Source organism: Salvia splendens, chromosome 15 (assembly GCF_004379255.2).
Source record: "Salvia splendens isolate huo1 chromosome 15, SspV2, whole genome shotgun sequence".
NCBI lineage: Eukaryota > Viridiplantae > Streptophyta > Magnoliopsida > Lamiales > Lamiaceae > Salvia > Salvia splendens.
In genome coordinates, this window is record NC_056046.1 from 32953659 (window position 1) to 32980332 (window position 26674).

The 26674-nt window shown below is 41.9% G+C and overlaps 1 pseudogene; it reads left to right on the forward strand.

The window, feature by feature from the left end:
- The first annotated feature begins 529 nt into the window (after positions 1–529).
- LOC121766428 lies at positions 530–2174 on the forward strand (annotated as a pseudogene).
- Positions 2175–26674: the final 24500 nt, after the last annotated feature.

Below are 26674 nucleotides of genomic sequence, written 5' to 3' on the forward strand. Positions count from 1 at the left end.
GCAAACTCAAGTTTTGTTTTCTTAGTGAATTTAAACCACATGTTAAATTTTTTTTTTCTTTTCAATTTCTATGCGCATATTTTTTGTATTTTTACGAATATTTATTTCTTTTTATATTCGATGTCATTTGTATTAATGGAAACTTTTCACTCTTTTTTCTTTTTCCTTCCCTCTTGTAATTTACAGTTATCCTTTGTTTCTCTCTCTTTGTTATATTAACAATACGCTTTAAAACTTGTTTCGCTTACAAATGAGACTATTTTTCGTTGACAATGCTAATATATATAGTAGAGCTCCTTACCAACAAAAACTCCTGTAGTAATTAAGTATGCCTTGACCTTCGTGTTGACCGTATTTGATGGTAATTTATAGTGTTAGCTTTTATATATACCGGTATCACACTCGTGCAATGCACAGAAGATAGTATTTTCAATTCGATTAGTAGAGGAACTTCCCTCTATAAAAGGCAAGGCCAAGATGCAAGGTATCAACTCAAGCTACAAACATTTTGAAACTCAGAAAAACAGCCATGAAAATTGAAACAAGCCTCACCAACAATCTCCCACCATTGCTACTAGCATTGTGCTTAATTTCACTACTCATCTACAAACTTAAATCCACCGAGAAAAGTCCCACGTCCCCGCCTCTTCCTCCGGGCACCACCGCCTACCCGATCGTCGGCAGCCTCTCGGAAATGCTGTCGAACAAGCCGGCATTCCGATGGATACACAACCTCATGCAAGACCTCAACACCGAAATCTCCTGCATCAAGCTCGGCACAGTCCACGTCATCGCTGTCACTTCTCCCGAACTTTCCAGAGAGTTCTTGAAGAAGCAGGACGCCGTATTTGACTCCCAACCCGACGCTATATCAGCCCGGATCACCAGCGACGGCTACCTGACGCTGGCTCTGTCACCTTCGGGCGACCAGTGGGCTAAAATGAGGAGGGTTATGAGGTCGGGCGTGCTATCAAATGCAGTGTTTCAACGGCTACACGAGAAGAGACGCGAGGAAGCCGATCACCTCGTCAGATATGTGTACAAACAGTGCAAGAATCCGGACAGCAACGGAAGTGTGAATGTTAGAGATGCGGCGCGCCATTACTGCGGCAATATGATAAGAAAAATGGTGTTTGGTGAGAGGTTTTTTGGGTCCGGAATGGCGGATGGGGGGGCGGGGGTTGAAGAGAGAGAGCATGTGGATGGATTGTTCGCGATTCTTTCGTGCCTCTATGGATTCGCCATTGCTGATTTTTTGCCGTGGCTGGAGGTTTTGGATTTGGATGGGCATAAAAAGAAGATAACGAATGCGATTAAGAATGTGAGAAGGTATCAAGATCCGGAAATCGAAAAGAGAATAGAGATGTGGGAGAAGGGCCTCAAGAGTGAGGAAAATGATATTCTTGATCTTTTGATTAACCTCAAGAAGTCATGAAATGAGCCGCTTCTGTCCATTTGAGAGATCAAAGCATTAATTGTTGTAAGTTTTTAGTATCTAAAAGATTGTGTACTCAACCGTTTTTATAAAAGCATAATAATCAGGAACGATTGATTTTACAGGAAATAATGATTGAGATAGTTGATAATCCATCAAATGCAGTTGAGTGGGCGTTGGCAGAAATCGATATTCTTGCTAAGGCATCTAAGAATTGGATCGAGTGGTAGATAAAGATAGGCTTGTTCAAGAATTTGATTTTCCTAAATTAAATTATGTGATGACTTGTTTGAAAGAGTCATTTCGGATACATTCATTAGCACCTTTCAGTGTCCCACATGTTTCAAGCAAAGATACAGTGGTGTGTGGGTACTTTATCCCAAAGGGGAGCCAAGTGTTGCTTAGTCGTCCTGGCCTAGGGCGGAACCCTAGGGTTTGGGATGAGCCTCTCCGATTTAGGCCCGAGAGACACGTTCATGATGAAGACTCAGTAGTCGTGCTTACGGATCCGGAGTTGCACATGTTGTCGTTTAGTACTGGAAGACGAGGATGCCCTGGAGTCGTTCTTGGTTCTACCCTGAGCACGATGCTTTTGGCTAGACTTATTCAATGTTTTGCATGGAAACCCCCACTTTCTACGAATACTATTGACTTGGCTAAGTCAGAAAATGACTTGGCATTGGCTAAGCCTCTAATTGCTCATGCATTGCCGCGCTTGAACTCACAAATTTACCTTTAACTCATACAAAATTAGGATCATATATATGTATTGCATCATATTTATAAGTGTGTGTTATCAATTGTTGTCTTTTCATATTAACTTGTATTTTATCATCTCATGTACTTATCAGCTGTGTGCTGGAAAGTTGAAAGTTTAGTAAGACTACGTTAATTATTGGAAAAATAATTTTGTCATGCCAATGTAGAAGGTTTCAACTCTTTAATAAATTTGTAAAAATAAAGTTAATTGGAACATACTACTATATTAGCTGATTTTTTTTCGTATAGTATGCACCTTCCATAATGCAAATTAGCATTTCTAACGAATTCATATTTATATATCAATCCAAATTTAAGTTGACATGGCAACATAGGTACAAGGCTTAGAAAATTCTCATCGTAGTCATTGCCATTCTAGATGAAATTGGTCGAATTTTAAAGATTAGCAAAACAAAATGTCATAAACCAAATGCCTCATCAATGAGTCATTCTAGCAATTTTTTAAAATGTCTAACTATAAATGATACAATTTTTTCATATAAAAACATAACTCTCTCCACTTAAACTCACAATGCAAAACTACGAAAAATTTTGTGCCGAATGAAAAATACTCAACTTAGAATGAAACAAATACTTTATAGGACAGGTTTGAGACGCAATTAGTTACTATGGAAACTTAAATGATTTAATTTTAATTGTGAGACCAAGATTGAAGACATTTTGTATAGTATAGTTGATGTCTGTAGAAACATTTATTAACGTCAATAATTGACTAAAAATGTGTAATTAGACAATATCTTTTGTGGTGTCTAAATTTATTTTATTTCTCTATTTATTACTACTATAATTTAAGAATTATTACCATGAATTCTACGAGGGGGGCGAATCTAATTAGCGCTAATTTTGCAACCTAGCAACTGATTAGGCTAGACTTCCCAGTATTGATTTTGTAGCAGTCATTCATTTCTTTTGTTTGCTCGATTCTAATAAAAGAAATAGTACTTTTACTCATTTTTGTGTGTGTACACAACCACACACAATTGTTCTATCTAATAATATGTGGTGTGAATGGTTAACCTTGGTTGAACTGTCTTATTCGTTTAGGAGAAACCATGCACAATTGTTCTAAATGAAAAACGTTACACATGCATCGCCCACAAAATAATCCTATTTCTTTTATTTTAGATCGACCATCAAAATTATTCTCATATTCATTTTTTTCCTTTTCCTCTTCTAATTTATCTGTAGATTCTCTTTTTCTTCTTCTTTTAAATTACTCTTTATCTTTTCTTATCATACTTTATTAACTTTATACTTCCTCCATTCCATGTTAATAAGTCATTATTCTATTTTGGGAAATTCCAAGTTAATTGAATCATTTCTATTTTTAGCAAAAAGTAATTCTCATTTTTACTTTATTTTTTCATCTATCTTACTTTATTCTCTTACTTTTTCCACCATCCATTTAACACACTGAAAGACAGGGATTTGCAGTGTGTTCACTGTGTTATATCAAGCCTATCGGGTCCAGAGGATTCGCTAGATCACTGGGTCTAGGAACTCAAGGAACTTTCAAAATCTGGGTCGTCGGACACACAATTTCCCATTTCAAAACCCTCAACCCGCTATATTATTGGCTAGTACAGGGAAGTAGGGATCGATCCCACGAAGACGGATGCGCTTGGATGCATTTAGAGAGTTTTGGAAAAGGTTTTGGCTGCTGCCACGCAACTTTGGATTTTGAATTTAACTACTAGACTGGAAACGAAATTTACATACCAGCTAGACCTAGGAAACATAGCTTCTCAAACGACTCATGAAAACAGTATGAAAATTCCTCGACCTAGCAAACAGACTGCTTAAACTAGCGAAACAGAGATCAAACACGCAGTAGGGACCATTTTCCCAAAACAACAAGGTACGGATAAAAGCTGCAGATAACTAACTCTGAAATTTAACCAACAAGGACCTTCATATCTTCAAACGATTCAGGCATAAACATGGAGAAAACAGAGCATAAACTCAGATCAAAACAGAGCATGATGATTCGAACGTCGGAAATAGCGATTAACCGGAAATTGAACAGATCTACATCTACTAGACGAAGCAACAGAAAAACAGAAACCAAACATCAGCAACCATGCATAATTCAACAACTCTGCTCCAGATTCATACGTCGATCGCTTAATCCACTCCGGATCCAAGCAATCTGAACCCAACAACGATCAATCCCAACTCTGTCAACTCCGATTCAACAAATTCACTCCGATCGACAACAAATTAAACCACAATTCAACTCCAAACCAACAGATCAAGTGCGAAAAGCATCCAAACGAGTAAATCAACTCCGAACTCATAAATCGACATCAAACTCAGAATCAAACATAGCCATAACAGAAAATGAAACTTTCATAACCACGAGAATTAAACTTCACAAAAGTAAGAGGGTCGAGCTTCGAATCGCGAAGTCTCGGATGAAATTCCAAAAGAAATTAACTAGAAAGCGGTAAATTGTTTCTTCGCCCTTCGTGAGGATGGTGTTACACAGCAACTAACTCAAAAACTCCCGATGAACCCCCATGAATTGCCTATTGAGTGTGTGGAGAAGTGTGTGGAAAGTGAGCTAAAAGCAAATGTGATGCGTGTGATGATATCATGTGTGTCGCGTGCTCTCTATTTATAGATGAGGAGTCGATCTTCTAGAATCTCCTTTTGAATTGTCCACTTTGCCCTCCGTCTAGTGATCTCCTCCGTCTGGCAATTTATTCCTTTTCTGCTGAATTCCTTCGCCAGACGATTATCTTCTTCCCCTCCTGGGTCTGGCGATTTTCTCCACACACCTGGCTTAAAACATGTGTTAGACCCTGGAAATCATTGAATTTAACCCCATAACCGATGCATGAAATTAGTCTTATCAAACTGCTCACACTTAAATCATACTTGTCCTCAAGTATAATACAAGAAGAAGAAATAAGGTGAATTACAATGCATGGTTATTCTATGACCGACCCTAAAGACACGTACAAAACACAAACTCCTACACCTAGACACATAAACTGACTCGACAAAGAAAAACAAACACTTAAAGAAAACAACATATTTGCATGAACTATCTTCAACTTTTAGGCAGCCGTCCCCACAAGCTTAATGTAACGCCCCACTTTTTGAACCAAAATTTGTGAACCCTAAATTACTGGTTTTAATGCTATTAATTTTGCGAAGTCCGTGAATTAATTGTCGGTAAATTAATTGGTGAATTAATTGTTGTTGGACTAGAAGTTGTGAAATAAAATATTATGCGCATATAAATAATTCCTTTTCGTGAGGAATATTTATTGAACTCAATTTGCGTACTGGATCGAATAATTGGACAAATAATATAAAGGTCCAGTCCGTGGTAAATAAATTGTGGACTGTATAATTCAAAGGAAATACAATGGACCATGAAGTAAACTAATTTAATTAAAGATTCTGCAGATATCTTCATCCTCCGTAATCTACAAATAAAATACCAAATAAATACAATTAAATCAAAAAAAATATATATAGAAATCAAGAAAACCTCCCTCCTCAATACACGAAAAAAATGTTCCCCTCACCCCCAAAATCTCTCCATATCTTTAAACCACCCCTCCATGTATTTTAAATCCCCTAACTCAGTTATTTCCTACTCTGCTCGTTCGCTGCAACAAAGAAAACCAAGCTATTCTTCTCAATCAAATTCAAGGTAACACAACACACAGAATTTCCCCCTCCCGTTATTCTACAATGCTTTGGGAATTAACTCATTCACTCTTCCTGTCAGAAACCGAGAACTAAAGCAAGGGGGGTCCCGGCTTCGTTCAGTTACAATCTGCAAATTGAAGGTATACCCTTCTTCCACCCAATTCCCCTCCAAATCCATATCTGTGCATCTCATGAAAAAAATAATAAACGAAACAAAACGATAATTTGAACAATCTAAATCAAAGATTCAAGTTTCAATTCATGAATTCAAATCAAGAACTTATCATCGAGGTTTCGGGGTTGTGCGGGGCTGTTCGGGTTGGAATCGGGACTGTTTCGGGGTGGTTGCAGGGCTGCACGACCACCGACGGAGCGGCGGCAGCAGCAGCCTGACCCGGCGGTATCAGCAGGCAACAACGGCGGCGAGCTGGGGCAGCTGGAGCAGCGACGACGACGGAGGCGAAGCCGGGGCTGGCGTCGCAGCTTCTCGCGGCGGCGCGACGGCGGGCAGCGACAGCAGCGGCATCCCCCGGCTGAGCAGCAACGGCGACGACGGAGCAGCGGCGACGATGGAGCAGCAGCGACGCGATTCCGGTGAGCAGCGGCCGGCAACGGTGGAAGGCGACGGCGAATCGGACGACGACGACGGAGATTTTTGAACTCCCAATTTGGGCGAGAGAGAAGAGAAGAGAGAAGAGGGAGGGAGAGTGTTTGACGTGGGGGGGGGGTGTGTTTTTCTTCTTTGGGCCTTGGGTAATTGGGCCTCATTAATTAGAAGTGGGTGAAATTATTAAATTGATGGGCTCCTTTTAATTGTTGGGTTTAATTTGTAATTGGGGATATAAGGTGATGAAATAATTAAATCTTTGGGCCGATAATTAATAGTAGCCAATTATCTAATTAATTCCGGAATATTTCAACGAATGAATAATTATAACATAAGTCCGAAATAAATGTAGTTCGAGGGAAAGTGGTTGCATTAATTTAATTACACACTTTTATTATTTTGAAGATTTATTTCGATATCATTAAGAATATACGAGGAGCCAACGGTGGAAATTAGGAGCGTAAGCGGCCGTCGAACAATCGAAAACCGAGATAAAAGACTTTGCTTAGGATGCATGCATTTTTGGTTATTTTCTTGAAGCAATGTGTTGATTTATCTATTATATAAATTGTTAAAGGTGAATCATCGCAAGGGAATCGTGATCACAAGGGAAAGAACGTAATTTCAAACTAAGCACTCGAGGTGGGCTTTCTTTTAAATAAGGACAATGTCCTAAATATTTTATCGATGGAAATGAAACTGTATTTATCATGCCGTGATTTGATTTTAACGTGCCTATCTGATATGGCTATGTGCCATTGTTATATAAATCGAATTCGGGTCCTCGTAGGGCCGCAAACCCTACTTGGACTAGTGTACACCTATGGTAGATCGTGTACTAGCGTACGGGCTGGCCGGTCTAGTGGCTTGGTTTGTGGCCACATTCCAAGTCATGTATTGGCAGATATGGCTAACGTCTATGGGAAAATGACTGATCAGTCGACTTTTATTATGGGAAAATGATTTTAGTGCCTCGGGCCTTTCTAAAGCTAAACCCCGACGGTTACTTAAGTATGGCATGATAAATTGACAACCTTTATTGAAAATGTTTTCAGCATGAGCCCATTGAGTATTCTTATAGTACTCAGCCCTGCATGTGTTTTCCATATGTGCAGGTTGAGCGGCGACGAGGATGTGTTGGTGTTGAGCAAGTGAATTAAATATGTTATTGACGTCTTTGAACCTTGAGTGTCGTTGTGTCTTCACACATGACGTCACTCTTTCTCTTGGTCATTTCCGCTATGACGTGTCTTAAATTATGATTTATTTGGGCCGACAACATTAATTGTTGGGGTAATGGATACTCTGAATTTCTGGTTGGATAATATTAAACTCTTGGTTATTTATTTGGATATTAATTGTTGGTCCAACTTGTGTTGAAACCCTAATTCCTTTCGTCTTCTATTTAATTCTTTTAATCACGATCGCCCGTATTTATTAACCCTAAGGGCCGGTCGTGACAGTTTGGTATCAAAGCCTCAGTTTCTTTCCGCTCTGGACCCAAGAGTCTTTTTGAGTTGTAGTCTACCCTTGTATCGATAGACTAAAGTGTTAAACGTCGAAGGCTCAACACCACAACTCGTCACGCCCAACCACGAAAGAAGAGGTAAGAATACTTTGGCGACTTTTGAAATGAATTACTGAAATTTTTGAAATTCGATGGGAAAATGGTTCCTTGCAAAAATGGCAATTCTGGGCCAATTGGAATTTTAAAGTAAACGCTATGGCTTTGGAAAATATTGTGGTCATACGAGACGCGAGAAACTATGGGACGTGAGACGCTATGGGAGTATGTTATTGAAGGTGTTGAATGTGATGGATATTGAAGTGTGAAAATGAATCGCATGCTTGAGACGGGGACTTGTTATTACATGTTTGAACTGCGAATTTAATTTGAAGAACATATATGTTGAATACTTGAACGGCGAAAATTCTAATGCATATTTTGTTGAAATCATATGATTTTGGAAGTATGAAATGCAAACTATGACGCGTGTGTAGTTGCAATTACGTGATTGTGGTATAAAGATGGGCATGAATTGCATGATTTATGAAATGTGATTCCATGGACGACGGATTGATTGAGTTACTATTTTAAATATTAATATATGCTGGACGAAATACTATGGAATGCCAAATGGTTTATATGGATAAGCATGTTTGACTGCGCAATGTATAAATGACGTTTTATGTGATAGTTCATGATTGATGAAATGCTATAGAATCAATATGAAAGTGAAATGTTGAATTTTGAACCTTGTTGCAAACGTAGAACCCATATGAAGCTTGAATTAAGCAACGATCGAATATGTGTTGAAGTATGAGACTATGAACTATGTCTGGAAAACATAGAGTGCCTAAGAACAATGCTAGGCTGAACGTGCTTGAACATAGTTGTAAATTGATGACCACAATATCACTTTCCTGAGTGATGGGACAAACGAAAACATATACTTCGAATTAGACGGATTATTGTAATTGTCTATTGTCTTCCCTGGATGATAAGAACAAAACGAAAGGAAGTTTCTAACGAGATCAAGGAAAGAAGAAATGTTAGGTGATGTATCCTTACAACGACGAGAATTTGTGCCTGCAATCAAATAGAGTAAATGTAATCCGGCATAACATGTTAATGCGACGACGCGTTACAAATATGACAACACTTATGACACGCTAAGGCCGGGAGGGTTATTACCATGTTTTAATGAGAATGACCGCTAGGGTGTGCCAAAAATAATATGAAGATATGACCTTCAAGGACAATTAATTGTTGTAACGACACCAAGAGTCTTGACTTAGAATCTAGAGTTTTCGAGAACGCTTCTATTATCTTCGGGAAATGACGGAGTGCCACCTTTGTAGCTAGAATGGATGAATTTAATTGACGGTACTTACTTGGATTCTTATAAATTTCTTTCTATGAAGCTCCTTGACAATGATATTCTTTTCGTGCGTTTAAAACTTTTGGTTTACCTGCAATTTGCAAGTGATGCATCACTGTTTCCTTTTAATGAAAGTAGTGACTCATTCTTGTTCCTCTTGAGTCATTTTCGGAGCCATTTTAAATCAAGGGCAATTTCAATAGTGCTCCTCATGTTGAAACCCATTCTGATCCAAGTAAGACTGTTAAATAGATTTCTAAATTCTTGATACAAGACTCTCAAGAAAGACAATGGCTCGATCTCTGCAAACACATATGAGGAATAAGTTTCAAGAGACACATACAAAATGGTACACCAACAACACCAGGAGTCGAATATTTTTGCATCCATGCTTAGTTGTAGCAAGCAGCCAAAGAATCGAACGTTACGTCATACCAGACATTAGGTCTTGAGAAACAAAAGTCGAGAGAAGTCGTGTACATCAAATGATCACGTTTTGCGGCTCAGAATTTATGTAAGTGGTTGATCAAGGGAGATACGGATAACAACTGAGAGTCGGAGTATTAAGGTCGTCGCATAAGATCATCGTTGTACGATAGTAATGGAATGAAAATACGAGTACCCTGATAGATTGAGATATACGAATGAAGGTCGTAGACGAGAGGAAATCGTCCAGCAAGTGGCGAAATTGAATCAACTAAAATGTGAAACAATCGAAAGGAGAAACGCGTGCAAGCACCATCACCATCACCCCCTCCACCTAAGCCAGAATGGCATATTGAATTGTTTTTGCAAAAGTGAAATCCTCCTATATTTGATGGGATAGGAGAGCCAGCAAAGGCCGAGACTTGGATACGCGTATTGGAGAGCATCTTCGAATTCTTGAAGTGCACCGAGGAAAAGCAATTGATTTATGTAACCTACCAACTCACGGATTCGGCCGACTTTGGGTGGGACCAAGCAAGGGACCTGGCCCCTAAGAAAGTGGATACAATGACATGGGAGGACATTAAGGCGGAAATAAACAACAATTATATCCCAAAAAGTTACCGAAAGGTAAAGGCGCTGAGTTTTACAACTTAACCCAAGGACGCATGTCGGTGACGGAATATGATCGCGCGCTCTGCGATATGACTCGGTATGCACCTGAACAAGTTGACACCGACGAGAAGCTGGCCGATAAGTTCCGTGAAGGTCTAAGGCATGAGATAAAGATGGCATTGGCTAGTCATGGGAGACTTACATATGCGGAAGCGTTAGCCCTCGCACTCGATGTTGAGGAAGCTATGCCCAAGGAGAGGGCGATGTGAAACACTACACTGGCACTGCCTCCACCACATTATTCTCGAGAGAAGAGAAAATGAGATGAAAAATAAGGCTCCCTATGAAAATAAGGGATACCAGCCCACCCAAAACCGACCACAGTATGGGGACCGACAAAATTTCTCTAACCAGAGGGGTGACTTCCGACCCAGACCAACACAATGCAATGTGTGCTCCAGGTACCATTTTGGAGAGTGTATGATGCAGAACACTACCAAGTGCTTTAATTGTGGGGGAAATGGTCACTTCTCTAGAGAGTGTCCGAGCAAGAATGCGGGGATGGGGTCAAGGCTAAACATCAAGGACCCCGTCAGCAGTCGAGGGCACCACCGGCGGAACCAAGGACGAATCGTTATCAACCTCCGCGACAACAAAAACTTCACCGCCCAAGACTTCCCTCCCAGTCTAGAGCATATGCGTTGAGTTCTAAACAACCTAAGACTGAACAAGGGAGTCATGAGAACGGAAACTTGGCAGATATGAGCAAACTCCTCGATACACCCATTGTTGTATTGCTTGATACGGGCACATCGCATTCTTTCATATCAGAACTATGTGTGGACACATTAAGTTTGCCTGTTAATGAATCTGAACATAAAATGATGGTGACCTCACCAGTGGGAGGGGTAATAGAGATTTCTCGAACATGCTTGAACATAGAAATTGTTATGGGAGAACATAAGCTAGTCGCGCACGACTTACAAGTTATGGCCATGAAGGATGTCGATGTAATTTTTAGAATGGAATGGTTGACTACAAATTTTGCCACGATTCGATGTAAGGAGAGGCAAATATCGTTACAAGCCCCGGGAAAGGATCCAATCGTGTATCACGGGATCATGATGAACAGAAAAACGTTTATCATCTCCGCACTCCAAGCCACTACGATGTAGAGAAAAGAGCGTCCTGCCTATCTGGTCTATCTACAAGGAGATGAGAAGGAGGAAAGGAAAGTGGAGGATGTCGATGTGGTACGAGAATTTGCAGACGTTTTTCCTGAAGCTTTACCTGCCCACCGCCAGATCGGCAATTGGAGTTCACGATCGACCTAGAGCCAGGGTCGGCACCAGTGTCTAAGGCCCCATATCGAATGGCACCTAAAGAGTTAGAGGAACTCAAGATACAATTGCAAGAGCTAATGGATTTAGGTTTCATTAGACCGAGTGTTTCACCATGGGGCGCGCCTGTGCTTTTTGTGAAGAAGAAAGATGGATCGTTGAGAATGTGTATCGATTACAGAGAATTGAACAAGATGACTCTGAAGAACAAATATCCACTGCCGAGAATAGATGACCTATTTGATCAACTTCGAGGAACTGGTGTGTTCTCAAAGATGGATTTAAGGTCCTGATACCATCAGTTGAGAGTTCGACGAGAAGACATACCGAAGACTGCTTTTCGCACAAGATATGGTCACTATGAGTTCGTGGTAATGCCATTTGGATTGACGAATGCACCTGCCGTATTCATGGATTTGATGAACCGAGTATTCCACCCATACTTGGATAAATTCGTTTTGGTATTCATAGATGATATACTCGTTTACTCGAGGAATGAGAAGGAACACGAAGAGCACCTGCGAATTACCTTGGAGACGTTGAGAAGTGAGAAATTGTATGCTAAATTCAGCAAGTGTGAATTTTGGCTTAAGGAAGTAAATTTCCTTGGTCATATCGTGACGGCAGAAGGAATTTGAGTGGATCTTGCTAAGGTTGAGGCGGTACAACGGTGGAAAGCACCTACAACACCCAATGAGATTCGGAGTTTCCTAGGCTTGGCAGGATACTCAAGAAGGGGGTGAAAGTCAATTGGACCCCCGAGTGCGAGACAAGTTTTCAACTATTGAAGGAGAAGCTAACTAGTGCACCGATCCTAGCTGTGCCAGAGCCTGGAGTGAACTACGTAGTGTACACGGATGCTTCAAAGGTGGGACTTGGATGTGTATTGATGCAAAACAACAAGGTGATTGCTTATGCATCCCGGCAATTGAAGCCACACGAGTTAAACTATCCAACCCACGACTTGGAGTTAGCAGCGGTAGTTCACGCCTTAAAGATTTGGAGACATCATCTCTACGGAGTTCGATGTGAGATCTTTACAGACCACGAAAGCCTGAAGTATTTCTTTGAGCAGAAAGATTTGAATATGCGGCAAAGAAGATGGCTCGAATTGGTGAAAGACTACGATTGAGGCATCAATTACCACCCCCGGCAAAACAAATGTTGTGGCGGATGCTTTGAGCCGGAAAGATCATTCAGAGCTGGCTACTTTAATCACTAAAGAAGAAATCTTGATTCGCGAGTTTAACAAGATGCGTTTGGAAGTGGTGAGGGCACCTGAAACAGTGGAAGCCCGAATCGCCACTTTAGTCGTTGAACCTGATCTAAGGTCGAGGATTATTGAAGCACAACGGATGGATGCGAACTTGGAGGAAATTCGGACAGAAGTGCGAACTGGCGAATCTGGGAATTTTAGTGAAGAAGGCGACAATGCCCTCACTTTTGAAGGAAGATTATGCATGCCAGATAGCGAGGAGCTCAAAAATGAGGTTATGAGTGAAGCGCATGAAACTCCTTACACTGCCCACCCAGGAAGTACGAAAATGTATCAAGATTTGAAGAAATCCTTTTGGTGGAATGGTATGAAGAGGGACATAGCATCATTTGTCGAAAGATGCCTAGTCTGCCAGCAAGTGAAGATTCTACATCAACGACCGTATGGGAAGTTGCAACCACTAGAGATTCCTGAATGGAAATGGGAGCACATCGCCATGGATTTTGTGACGGGATTGCCAAGGACTCTGAGAGGGAACACCTCCATTTGGGTAATTATAGATCGACTTACCAAAAGTGCGCATTTTATACCGATTCTCATAAGTTATGGGTCCAACAAACTGGCTCAAATCTACATAAAGGAGATAGTTCGATTGCATGGAGTCCCAGTGACTATCACGTCCGACCGTGACCCAAAATTTACCTCAAGATTTTGGATGAGTCTACAGAAAGAGCTTGGAACCAAATTGAATTTCAGTACAGCTTTTCACCCGCAAACCGATGGACAATCCGAAAGAACGATCCAAACTCTCGAGGATATGCTAAGAGCTGTGGTACTCGACCGAGGAGGAAGTTGGGAGGCAGCACAACCACTGATCGAGTTCGCCTACAATAATAGCTTCCAAGCAACGATAAACATGGCGGCGTATGAGGCATTATTTGGAAGAAAGTGTAGATCGCCGCTCTACTGGGATGAAGTTGGCGAGAGAAGAATACTCGGACCTGATGCAGTTGATGAGATGGTGGGAATTGTTCGACAAATTCGTGAGAGGATAAAAGAAGCTCAAGACAGACAGAAATCATACGCGGATGTCCGACGAACCTACTTACAATTTCAAGCTGGCGATAAAGTTTTCTTGAAGGTATCTCCGTCAAAATGGATAACACGATTCGGCGTCAAGGGCAAATTGAAGCCGTGATTTATCGGACCTTACGAAATTCTCGAAGGAGTGGGCCCCGTTGCATATCGGTTGGCGCTACCACCAAACTTGGGAAACGTGCACAACGTTTTTCATGTGTCACAGTTACAAAATACGTGTTTGACCCGAAACATGTGATCCGTTTTGAGGAAGTCGTGTTGAATCCAGACTTGAGCTATGAGGAGAGACCCCAATCCATTTTAGACCGAAAGATCCAGAATGTGAGGAATAAACCTGTTGCTTGTGTGAAAGTACTATGGGAAAATCATGGGCATGAAGAAGCCACATGGGAGAATGAGGATAAAATGATGGAATTGTACCCAGAACTCTTTACTTGAGGGTAGCAAATTTCGGGATGAAATTTCAGTTAAGGGTGGTAGGATGTAACGCCCCACTTTTTGAACCCAAATTTGTGAACCCTAAATTACTGGTTTTAATGCTATTAATTTTGCGAAGTCTGTGAATTAATTGTCGGTAAATTAATTGGTGAATTAATTGTTGTTGGACTAGAAGTTGTGAAATAAATTATTATGCGATTATAAATAATTCCTTTCCGTGAGGAATATTTATTGAACTCAATTTGCGTACTGGATCGAATAATTGGACAAATAATATAAAGGTCCAGTCCGTGGTAAATAAATTGTGGACTGTATAATTCAAAGGAAATACAATGGACCGTGAAGTAAACTAATTTAATTAAAGATTCTCCAGATATCTTCATCCTCCGTAATCTACAAATAAAATACCAAATAAATACAATTAAATCAAAAATAAAAAAAAAATATAGAAATCAAGAAAACTTCCCTCCTCAATACACGAAAAAAACGTTCCCCTCACCCCCAAAATCTCTCCATATCTTTAACCACCCCTCCATGTATTTTAAATCCCCTAACTCAGTTATTTCCTACTCTGCTCGTTCGCTGCAACAAAGAAAACCAAGCTATTCTTCTCAATCAAATTCAAGGTAACACAACACACAGAATTTCCCCCTCCCGTTATTCTACAATGCTTTGGGAATTAACTCATTCACTCTTCCTGTCAGAAACCGAGAACTAAAGCAAGGAGGGGTCCAGGCTTCGTTCAGTTACAATCTGCAAATTGAAGGTATACCCTTCTTACACCCAATTCCCCTCCAAATCCATATCTGTGCATCTCATGAAAAAAATAATAAACGAAACAAAACGATAATTTGAACAATCTAAATCAAAGATTCAAGCTTCAATTCATGAATTCAAATCAAGAACTTATCATCGAGGTTTCGGGGTTGTGCGGGGCTGTTCGGGTTGGAATCGGGACTGTTTCGGGGTGGTTGCAGGGCTGCACGACCACCGACAGAGCGGCGGCAGCAGCAGCCTGACCCGGCGGTATCAGCCGGCAACAGCGGCGGCGAGCTGGGGCAGCTGGAGCAGTGACGACGACGGAGGCGAAGCCGGGGCTGGCGTCGCAGCTTCTCGTGGCGGCGCGACGGCGGGCAGCGACAGCAGCGGCATCCCCCGGCTGAGCAGCAATGGTGACGACGGAGCAGCGGCGACGATGGAGCAGCAGCGACGCGATTCCGGTGAGCAGCGGCCGGAAACGGTGGAAGGTGACGGCGAATCGGACGATGGCGACGAAGATTTTTGAACTCCCGATTTGGGCTAGAGAGAAGAGAAGAGAGAAGAGGGAGGGAGAGTGTTTGACGTGGGGGGGGTGTGTTTTTCTTCTTTGGGCCTTGGGTAATTGGGCCTCATTAATTAGAAGTGGGTGGAATTATTAAATTGATGGGCTCCTTTTAATTGTTGGGTTTAATTTGTAATTGGGGATATAAGGTGACGAAATAATTAAATCTTTGGGCCGATAATTAATAGTAGCCAATTATCTAATTAATTCCGAAATATTTCAACGAATGAATAATTATAACATAAGTCCGAAATAAATGTAGTTCGAGGGAAAGTGGTTGCATTAATTTAATTACACACATTTATTATTTTGGGGATTTTATTTCGATATCATTAAGAATATACGAGGAGCCAACGGTGGAAATTAGGAGCGTAAGCGGCCGTCGAACAATCGAAAACCGAGATAAAAGGATTGGGCTAAGTGGGAGATAACACATGTATACATGGTAGTTGGTGCGCACACAAACCAAATCACAGAATTAAACAAACATGCTACACGAAACATATATGTACAAAACAAACTTCTCACACTTAGACCGGGTACAGGGCTAAGTGGGAGAAGACACTATTGCTTAACAGAAACCAAACATGCCATATAAACGTAAACTTCTCACACTTAGACCAAGGATTGGGCTAAGTGGGAGATAACACATGTATACATAACAAAACATACTAAACACAAAAACACACATTAACAGACTCAAAAACACAAACATGCAAGATATACAAAAGACAAAATAAAACAAAAATTACTGAAATGTAAATTTACTTGGTCATTGGGGGGTATCAATTCTGAGTCTGGCCCCCATGGGAGCCAGACTTGGGTGGTACGTTGGGGCGGTTCATCTTTACTTTCTTCTTAACCAGCGACAACGGTTCCTCTTCCTCGATCTCGGGTTGCTTAGACATGGGCTTTCTCTCGGACAGGGGCGCTACAGGCTTGGACGTGGAAGTGGGCTTCTGGAGGGATGAGCTTCCTTGACCAGGTTACCTGGTCATACTGCTGGGTCCAGGAGGTAGCCTTTTCTGGGTCAAGGGAAATTTTTTCTCAAGCCAGTCAGCCATCTTCATCATTATTCTGACCACATTAGCCATCCGATCGTTCTGCAGGGACGATTTCTCTGCCCAGTCAGCAATGCTTCCTTTCAGCGCTTGTATCTCTCCACGGACTTCAGTAAGTTCTTTACGAACTTCTAGCATCTCTCTCCTCAGCTCTTCACCATCCATACTTGTCAACACCTCTGCTCCTTCCACCTCGCGCTTCACCACGGGCTCTGTCTTCCCTACTTCATAAAAGCACACATCCGAGCCATCCATGTACAGGAGACCTTTGTTAAAGAAGTACTCCACGCTGAATAGCTCTGGAGCTTCACACATGATCACCTCGGGTGCAGACTTGGCAATTTTCATCACAACATTACGCTGGAGGTAGGCACCGAGGATATGGCAGGTGTACATGTGACGAGAAGGGTTTACGGTCATCTGGTGGCAAGCTTAGGTGAACCTTGATCTTCTTCCCCATACACCAAGTGAAGTAGAGGTCGGGGGTGGTGAGGGCAGAGCTTGCTGTTCCCATCAAATTATACCCGATGAAGACTTGAGCAAATCGGAAGAGGCGGTTGGAAATGTGGAACCCTTTGGATTGGCTTGTCTTGAATGTTCCCACCCTCTTGTGGGTAATGAACTCCCACGCTGTCTGCGGCTTGAATCCCAGAGTGTATTTCGGTGGGCCGACCATGCGTTCATTCTATATGCCTTCCTCGTCTTCAGCATGGGTGAAGAGGCCCATTCTCAACGACCACTCCCGAATGCTCATTTCATACTCAACATTGAATAGCCTGAAGGTGATGGATTCAGCGTCTAGATCCACTGTGGACTTGAGTCGTAAAGTGGAAAAGAATTCCCTGGCTAGAGCAGTTGGCACCTCTGCCGTGCTGTGGTTCAAAAGCCATTCGAACCCTATATCGCTTATATACGAAAGGAACTCTTCCTCCGACTCAATCTCCCGAAGGGCCTCTGGATCATATCGCTTCCCAGACTTGGCTAGCTTTCCAATAGCACTTCGCTCCTTGTAAGTCTGTGCTCTCCTCGGGTCATCAAACTCACCCATCTCCTTCAACAGTTTCTTCGTCACCCAAACCTCTAACCTGTCAAAGTTAAGCTCCTCCGGCTGCTCTTCCTCCTCTTCACCATATGTTTAACTATCTGGGTTGGGGCCTTCCAATTCCTTAGCAAACGACACCCTGGTTGCTTTTGGTAACGGCTCTTCAATTTGCTCGGCAGCAGAAGTTGCCTTGGTACTCTTAAGTGGGACCAAAGCTTGTTGTTTTCCTTTACGCTTGCGCTCAGCAGCCAAGCGTTTACCCTCTGCCTCCTCGAGCTCGTTCCCTGACCCAAGAGTATCTTACTCTACTCCGGCTCCTGCCCCCTGGGCATCAAATTGTAGCCTCCTAGCCCTAGGAGTCTCCCTCGGTTCTTCACTCCTTCGATTTTGCCGAACATTCTTTCTTGCCGTCCTTTCGTCGACTGGCGTTACCTCCTCCTCATCATTGAGGTTTATAATCTCTTCCTCCCGATTTCCCTCGTCATTGTCGCCGCCAGCGACATCGTCCTTCATCTCCTGAAGAATCTCTCCCTCAAAATCTACAGGGGCTCTCCCCTCATCAGTCAACTCAACAACAGAGGTTTCCCCCTCCAAACTCTCCACAAGGGTTTCCCCCTCCAAATTTTCCACAGGGGTTTCCCCCTCAACATCACCAACAAGGGTTTCCCCCTCAACAATCTCCCTACCGTTATTATCAACAAACGGGGTTATCCCCTCAACAGTACCAACAGTTACCTCAAAATTAACATCCAATCCTTGCATGCCCTCCGCCAGCGCTTCACCTTCTTCCTCTTTGCCTCCATCCGCCTTCTGCGGTCTCTCTGCATTCTCACTCCGAGCTGCCGCTCCGAGAATTGAAGGTTGTGGTAGCGCTTGTGACGTGGGCTGGGCCGATTTTTCACGAGACGCTGAGAATTGGGCAAGAAACTCCATCGCCGCCTCCTTGCTCCCAAATTTTTGGATAAACTCCTCCATGATTGCCTCCGCATCGAGATTGGCGGTCGTCTGAGCAGAGGCCGGCGTCTCTGTAGCACTTTCCGGAACAGAATCTGGTCGCCGCGCGTCTGATGCCTCCAGAACAGGATTGGTTACTGTGACAGGGTTTGCGGTTGTCTTCTCCATCGTTTTGACTGGAACTGTGGTGATTCGTGGCTGTTTAACGGTGGTTTCTGGTGGTATACCTTCACGATAAAAGAAAACGCAAAGTAAGGGTTTGAGAGAAAAACTTGGGGGAGGGATTATAATTGGGGAATTAGGTTTTTTTGTTTTTGTGAAGGAAACAACTAATGCGAATAGTAAAACAAAAGGAAGGAAATAAAATTAAAAAGGAAAAAGAAGCAAAATGGGAGAGAGAAGGTCGGAGGTGACGCATTGCATCAGAAACCGTACGCCTTCCATCCTTATCCGAAAATTTGAAATTCAAAATTTAAAATTCTTTTTGGAAGATTAATTTTTTTCCCAGATCGAGGAGATCATGAGATTTCCCAAGTCAGGTTGGTGTTTCGAAAATATTTTTGGAAGATTAATTTTTTTCTTTGTTTGGATTTTTTTTTAAATTCTGAAAAACGTATTTACATTATTTACAGTTACATCTGAGTGTTCTCGAGATCCCCTGGTCCAGTGCATAGATTAAAAATACACTCTCATTTACCTGACCCAGGAATTCACCGAGAATACTCAAATCACTTGACCACTTAGGCAATAATAGAGAGTGCGCGTAGTGGTACTTCCTCCACTACACACAACTCCAAATTATCCCTAAAGATTTTCACTTTATGACCATTAACAAGGAAAGGAATAGAGTTAGAAGCGCTTCCCTGGATCTCTACAGCTCCTCGAAGGCCAACAATGGTGTATGGTCCGAACCATTTGGACTTCAGCTTGCCAGGCATCAACTTGAGCCTGGACTGGAAAAGGAGCATCTTCTGACCCACTTGCAATTCCCTGACCCAGAGGTTTTTATCATGCCACAGCTTTGTCTTCTCCTTGTACCACATTGGGGACTCATATGACTCAAGCCTTAACTCCTCCAGCTCCTGGAGTTGCAATTTTCTTTCTTCTTCACAGGCCCTGGGCTTCATATTGATCTCCTTGACCGCCCAATATGCTCTATGCTCCACTCCTACGGGCAGATGGCACATTTTGTCGAACACTAGCCTGTAAGGTGACATCCCAATAAGTGTTTTGAATGCAGTCTTGTAGGCCCACAATGCGTCGTCAAGCCTCTTGCTCCAATCCTTCCGTGAAGGATTCACAGTTTTCTCCAATATTGCCTTGATCTCCCTGTTTGAGATCTATGCCTGACCATTAGACTGGGGATGGTAAGGAGTTGATAGCCTGTGGTGAACTCCGTATTTCTTCATCAGAGCTTCTATGGTTCGGTTACGGAAGTGTGTTCCTTGGTCGGATATGATAGCTCGGGGCACACCGTACCTGTTGAAAAATGTTAGCTCTAAGAAATTTCGCCACTTCTTTCGATTCGCAGGAAGTGGTCGCCTTGGCTTCTATTCACTTTGATACATAATCTACGACCACAAGGATGTACGAATTTCCGTACGAAGATGGGAATGGACCCATGAAGTCCATCCCCTATAAGTCAAAGATCTCGCAAACGATTACTGGGACCTGCGGCATCTCATCTCTCTTTGAAATTCCTCCCGTTTGCTGGCATCTTTCACAATTTTGACAGAATTCAAAGGAGTCCTTGTGCAGTGTAGGCCAATAGAATCCACTGTCTTAGACTTTCCTTGTCTTCCTTGGTCCAAAATGACCTCCACATGCCAATGCATGGCAGTGATTAAGTACATCCCTCTGCTCCCATTCTGGGATACATCTCCTTATTACCTGATCAGCTCCCATCTTCCACAAGTAAGGATCGTCCCAAAAATAATACTTGGCATCGCTTTTGAGTTTTATCTTCTGGGCCCGGGAAATTTCCTGTGAACTAGGTACCTCTCCTGTGACCAAGTAATTTGCCAGGTCGGCGAACCATGGTTCTGCGTTCAGCGGATACTTCCCCTTTTCAGCATCTCCTGGACCGGTTATCGCCATTACTTCTTCCCAACTGATTGGTCTAGGAGATTCTCCTATGTAGTACAGATGTTCCTCTGAGAATGCATCTGGTCTAGCTTCCTCAGTATCTCCTTGAAAAATCTGACTCAGATGGTCAACCACCTTGTTCTCTGTCCCTTTCTTATCTCTCACCTCCCAGTCAAACTCTTGTAGAAGCAACACCCACCAGATTAACCTTGGCTTCGACTCCTTCTTTGCAAGTAAGTACTTGATAGCCGCGTGGTCGGTAAAAACTATCACTCTCGACCCCAGTAAGTATGGCCGAAATTTCTCGAATGAATACACGACTGCTAACATTTCCTTCTCTGTGGTGTAGTAGTTCTTCTAGGCCTGGTTGAGCGTCTTCGATGAATATAAGATTACGTAGCTCTTCCCATCAATTCTTTGACCAAGTACTGCTCCAACTGCAAAGTTGCTTGCATCACACTTTATTTCAAACGGATGACTCCAGTCGGGTGCCCTGATGATAGGGGCAGACACTAGTTTAGCCTTCAAGAGTTGGAAAGCTTTTTGGCAGGCTTCGTCGAAATCAAATTCAACGTCATTCTGCAGGAGACGGGTAAGTGGTTGTGCGATTTTTGCGAAATCCTTGATGAAACACCTGTAGAACCCAGCATGACCTAGGAATCCTCTCACTTCCTTTTGGTTAGTTGGGTGAGGAAGTTTTGAGATAACGTCCACCTTCGCTATGTCCACTTGTATTCCTTTCTCTGAAACTACGTGACCGAGGACAATCCCTTATGGCACCATTAAGTGGCACTTCACGAAATTTAGGACCAGATTCTTCTCCTGGCACCTTCTCAACACCAAGTCCAAGCTGGCCAAGCAAGAGTCGAAAGAGGTTCACCTACTTTCATTATGAATAGGATTTCGCTACAAACTTCTGCTCTTGGCTTCGTCCTTTAGTGATAAATATCGCTTTCGACTTGGAGCGGCTCACCCCCCTTGTCACTTAAGGGGAAAGCCCAACCTCTTTGTTTGAATCGCGATCTATGGCAATTTTACTTTGACTAGTCTTCGGCCGGAGGGGTTTATTGCACAAAAACGCCGGGACGCAGGCTCCCGAGAAGCCCAACGAATGTCAGATGGGTGTACTTGTTTCCTGGGGCAGGGGATTCTTTCCTGCGGATCCTATCACCAAGCCTTCAGACCCCGGAGCACTTTCCATGCTGGCCACCTGAGCTGATTCCCTTGACCTGGCAGAATCGGAATTCGTGCAAAATTTCACAATTGCCTCGGCCAATTCCTCATCGGTCAGCTCGAAAATGTTCATGGCTTCACACCATCCTGCAACTTCTCTGTCGATGTTGTGACTCAACTCTGAATTGTCAATCTGCTCCTGTATTAATTCAGTCTCAAGATATTCCTGGACCAAGTGGTTAATTACATCGATAGCATGCAAATTCTCAACATCTAAAGGCTTTTTCATAGCCTCATCAATGCTAAACGTGTACTTTTCCCCATGATAAGCCAGGAATATAGTTCCATCAAAGACATCAATTATTGTCTTAGCAGTACGTAGGAATGGTCTACCTAGGAGTACGCCGCTAGACTCAGCAGATTCGTTCTCACTCATCTTTATAATATGGAAATCGGCCGGGTAGAGGAAATCATGCACCTTAACTATTACGTTCTCTAGAACACCTTCTGGGCATATGCATGTCCTATCAGCTAATTGGATTACCACCTTTGTGTCAACCATCCTAACCCCTACCATTTTTCCATAAATGGAAAGAGGTAAAACATTAATCAAAGCCCCTAAGTCACACATGGCATGCTCGATCATGATATCACCAATAGATATAGGTAGAGTGAACATACCTGGGTAAGAACGTTTTGAGGGAATCCTCTTCTTCTGTATCACGGCTGACACGTTCTCTCCAATCACAATTTTGCCATTGGGCTTAGTCTTCCCGACAATAAACTCCTTGATGAATTTGCTGAAGATAGGCAGCTTCAGGGCCTGCAGGAACAACAGGTTGATCTCCAGCTTCCCGAAGATTTCCATGAAGTCTACTGTGTCCTCTTTCTTCTTCTTGGTTTCTCCTCGGTAGGGAAACGGCTTCACCTATTTCATCATGTTTGTAGAATCTCCCTTAGAAGATTCCCCAGCCTCTTTCCTCACTTCTTCGACTTCCACCTCAGGTTCTGGGTCTAGGAAGAATGGATCGGTCATTTGAGGTAGCGGTTGTTCCAAATCACCAGTCTGGATGTCATCCCCTGTTTCCATGCCATCTTTGTGGGGGACTGGGCTCTCTTTCTCCAATGTCCTTTGAGATATGCTTTCATCAATCTTCATTGTCGGCCCTTTGTACTCGCGTCCAGACCTCAGGGTAATCTGACTAATGTTTGCCCTGTCTGGCGGCTTGACCGTGGCAGGGATCTTCCCTTCGTTCCCTCGCATCTCACTTAAGGAAGTTGCGAATAAGACAACTGTTTCGCCATCATGTCCATCGCCGCCTTGTGCTCCATCTGAGCGTCCTGAAGTTTATGCACCACATCATTGTTGGACTGCATGTTGTTTTGCATATGTTGTTGAGTACTAACTAAGTGCACCATGTCATTTATACTTCTATGTGGCTTGGAATTCGGTTGACTGGTTCCTGATCCTTGACTGTGGTTAGATCCATTCCCCTGGTTCGGGCGGAAATTCCCTTGACCTTGCTGGGACGTGCGCAGCGGAAGTCGCGGTTCCAAACAAATCCTTTACCGGATCTATTTAGGTGACTATGCATTCAATTCCAATTTCATGCAATAACTCACAGATCTATAAATTAAACATCAAATAGACACGTAAGCATGCATATTCGACATATATTAATGTTACCTCATAATCCATCATTGGATTGATGTTGTTTGTTGCACCTTCGGGCGATCCTTGGTTTATCGACCACGAATCTTCCGTACTACTCCCTTGTCCTTGATCATCCATCCGTGTGGGCAGATCTTAGATAATCAATAAATAACTTTTGAATAGATCTAGGAAAATCCAAACACAATACACGAAATTGCCTCGATCTAATCCTATGAATTAGGATAAATCAAGAACAATAATCAAAACCCTAATTCTCCCACATGCTAGGCATGAAAACCGAGACCAGGAGTGTAACACCCCACTTTTCGAACCCTAATTTTTTGGAACCCTAAGACGTTGCATTTATTGATTTGATTGTCACGAATTAAATGATGAATTGTTATGTGATTGATTCGATGACCTAATTTGATTTGACCGAGTCAATTTCGTTGATTTTTATGACGTGGCTTAAATTAATTGATGTGGAATGAAATATAATTGCGGTGAATTATATTTTGGGGAGTGAGATTTAATTAGGACCATAAATAATTACCTAGCCCTTTTATTGAGGAAATTTTCGACTATTATTATTACTTGGAGAGGAATTTTATTGTTCTTGGATTTAATTAATTGTTTTGGGATAATTATCCAAATTAAATCCTAAAGCCTAATTACCATATTTCCTTCTTGATAAAATCGGCCCTATCATTTTTCTAAGAGAGATTTCGAAATCTCCTAGTTTGTGGGAGAAGGAAATTATTCATTATTTATTTTGATCCCTTAATTATTTCTTTCCATGTTTTTATTGGAATATCCTAGCAAATCTTGTCTTATCTTATTTTATTAAAAATTTGGAAATTATTCCTTGTGGGGGAATATATTTCACACGCCTACTACCTTATTTTATGTGGGAGGATTTTAATTATTTTCTGCTCCGTATTATTTTATTCTGCTCCGTGAAAATACCAAATTAAATTGTAGGCTAATTAAATAGCCTTAATTTTTGAAAATCCTCCTTATTCTTTTCCCCAAATTCAATCTCTCAATCTTTATTTCAATTATTTTCCCATATCTTCTCAATTAATGGTGAATATTCTATTCCTAAATTCTATAAATAAAAGACTAAACTAAAACCTAAACCTAGCCCCCCCAAAACACACGCCTACACTCCCTCTCAAACGCCCATCACCCCTTCTCCAATTCTCTCCCACTTGTTCATCCACTCTACTCAAGATCCTTTCGAATTTCCAAGAGATTGTTGAAGAAGCAAGACTTTATTCGTTCCTACCGTGTGTTTCGTCCAAAGAAGGTAAAATCAAACCTCCATTCTTCATCCTCTCCATCCCAACTCTTCTTTTGTTTCCCTCATGCATCTAGTGAGTGTAGGGATTTAAAATCTAAGGGATTTAATCGGTGGGAATTTGTGTTTGTATGTGTGTATGCGTTTTGAATGAAATCGTATGATGATCTAATGAATCTATGGTGAATGATATATGATGTTATGAAAGCATGAGTATAAGGACTCTTTTGAGCATGTTTGTGTGTTAAAACCGTGAAAAGGTTGATTTTGAATAAATAGGGATAAACCCTAATTCGAATTTTTAAAGGCATGAAAAACTATGAGTTCGGACAGTATGTTCCGACATGTATTTGACTGACCAAATGAACTCCGATTTGATCGATTCTTTTTCCGGAGTGAACTTCATGATGTCTTCTATGTTGTGTGTGAATTTCAACTTATTTGGTTAAAAGATGAATATTTGGTGAATTTTGAAAGTTGACTGCGCAATTCTGCCATAAAATGTTTTCTCGACCAGTAGGTTACGTTGTTGATTTGACCGACCAAAAAGTATTTTGACATGAAATTTAAACTGGAAGTTATTTGATGAGTCAACTGTATCGTGGTAAAGTTTTAGCCCCAACGGAAGTCGGGTGAATCTTTGAGGATTTTTATAAAATGGTTGAGCAGTGCTGCCAGATTTCTATCTTTACAAAAACAACTATGTTGTTATGAATGACATACTTGATTTTTATATGTGATGAAGTGATGTGATATGCAAAGAGGTATGCTATGATGTGAATTCCATATGTTGATGGGGAAAAACGGGAAAGTTAGGGACATGCATAATATTAAGTCCATGTTGGTGACTAATTGGGAATACCTTATCTAAAGGTGAAAATTCGTGCGCTAAGCGTGATATCAAAGGGAAAGCGATACTTGAAATCTAAACGGTCGAGGTGGGCTTCTTTTCTACCCTACATTTTTGTGGGTTTTCTTTTACTAAAATTCTTTTACATATGACTATGGAGCTATAAGGGTGGTTTAAAGCGATTATCATGCCGTGTTTTGTTTTAACGTGCCTATCTGATGTGGCTGTGCCACTGTTATATAAATCAAATCCGGGTCCTCGTAGGGCCGCAAACCCTACTTGGATTAGTATACACCTATGGTAGACTGTGTGCTAGAATACGGGCTGGCCGGTCTAGTGACCTGGTTTGCGGCCGCATTCCTTGTCATGTATTGGCAGATATGGTTGACGACGATGGGGAAAAATGACTACGCAGTCGCTATTTTGAACAATGGAAAATATTTTGGTGCCTCGGGCCTTTATAAAGCTCAAACCCCGATGGTTACCTACGTATGGCATGATAATATGTACTCTTATTTAAAATGTTTTCGGCATGAGCCACTGAGTATTTTCAAAAGTACTCAGCCCTGCATATGTTTTCTCTATGTGCAGGTTGAGCAGCGACGAGCAGTTGGTGGTGCTGAGCAGGAATTAAAAATAAACTATGGTCGTTTTGAAACTCCGAGTGTCGTCGTGTCTTCACACATGATGTCACTCTTCTATTGGATGCTTCCGCTGTGATGTTTGCTTTA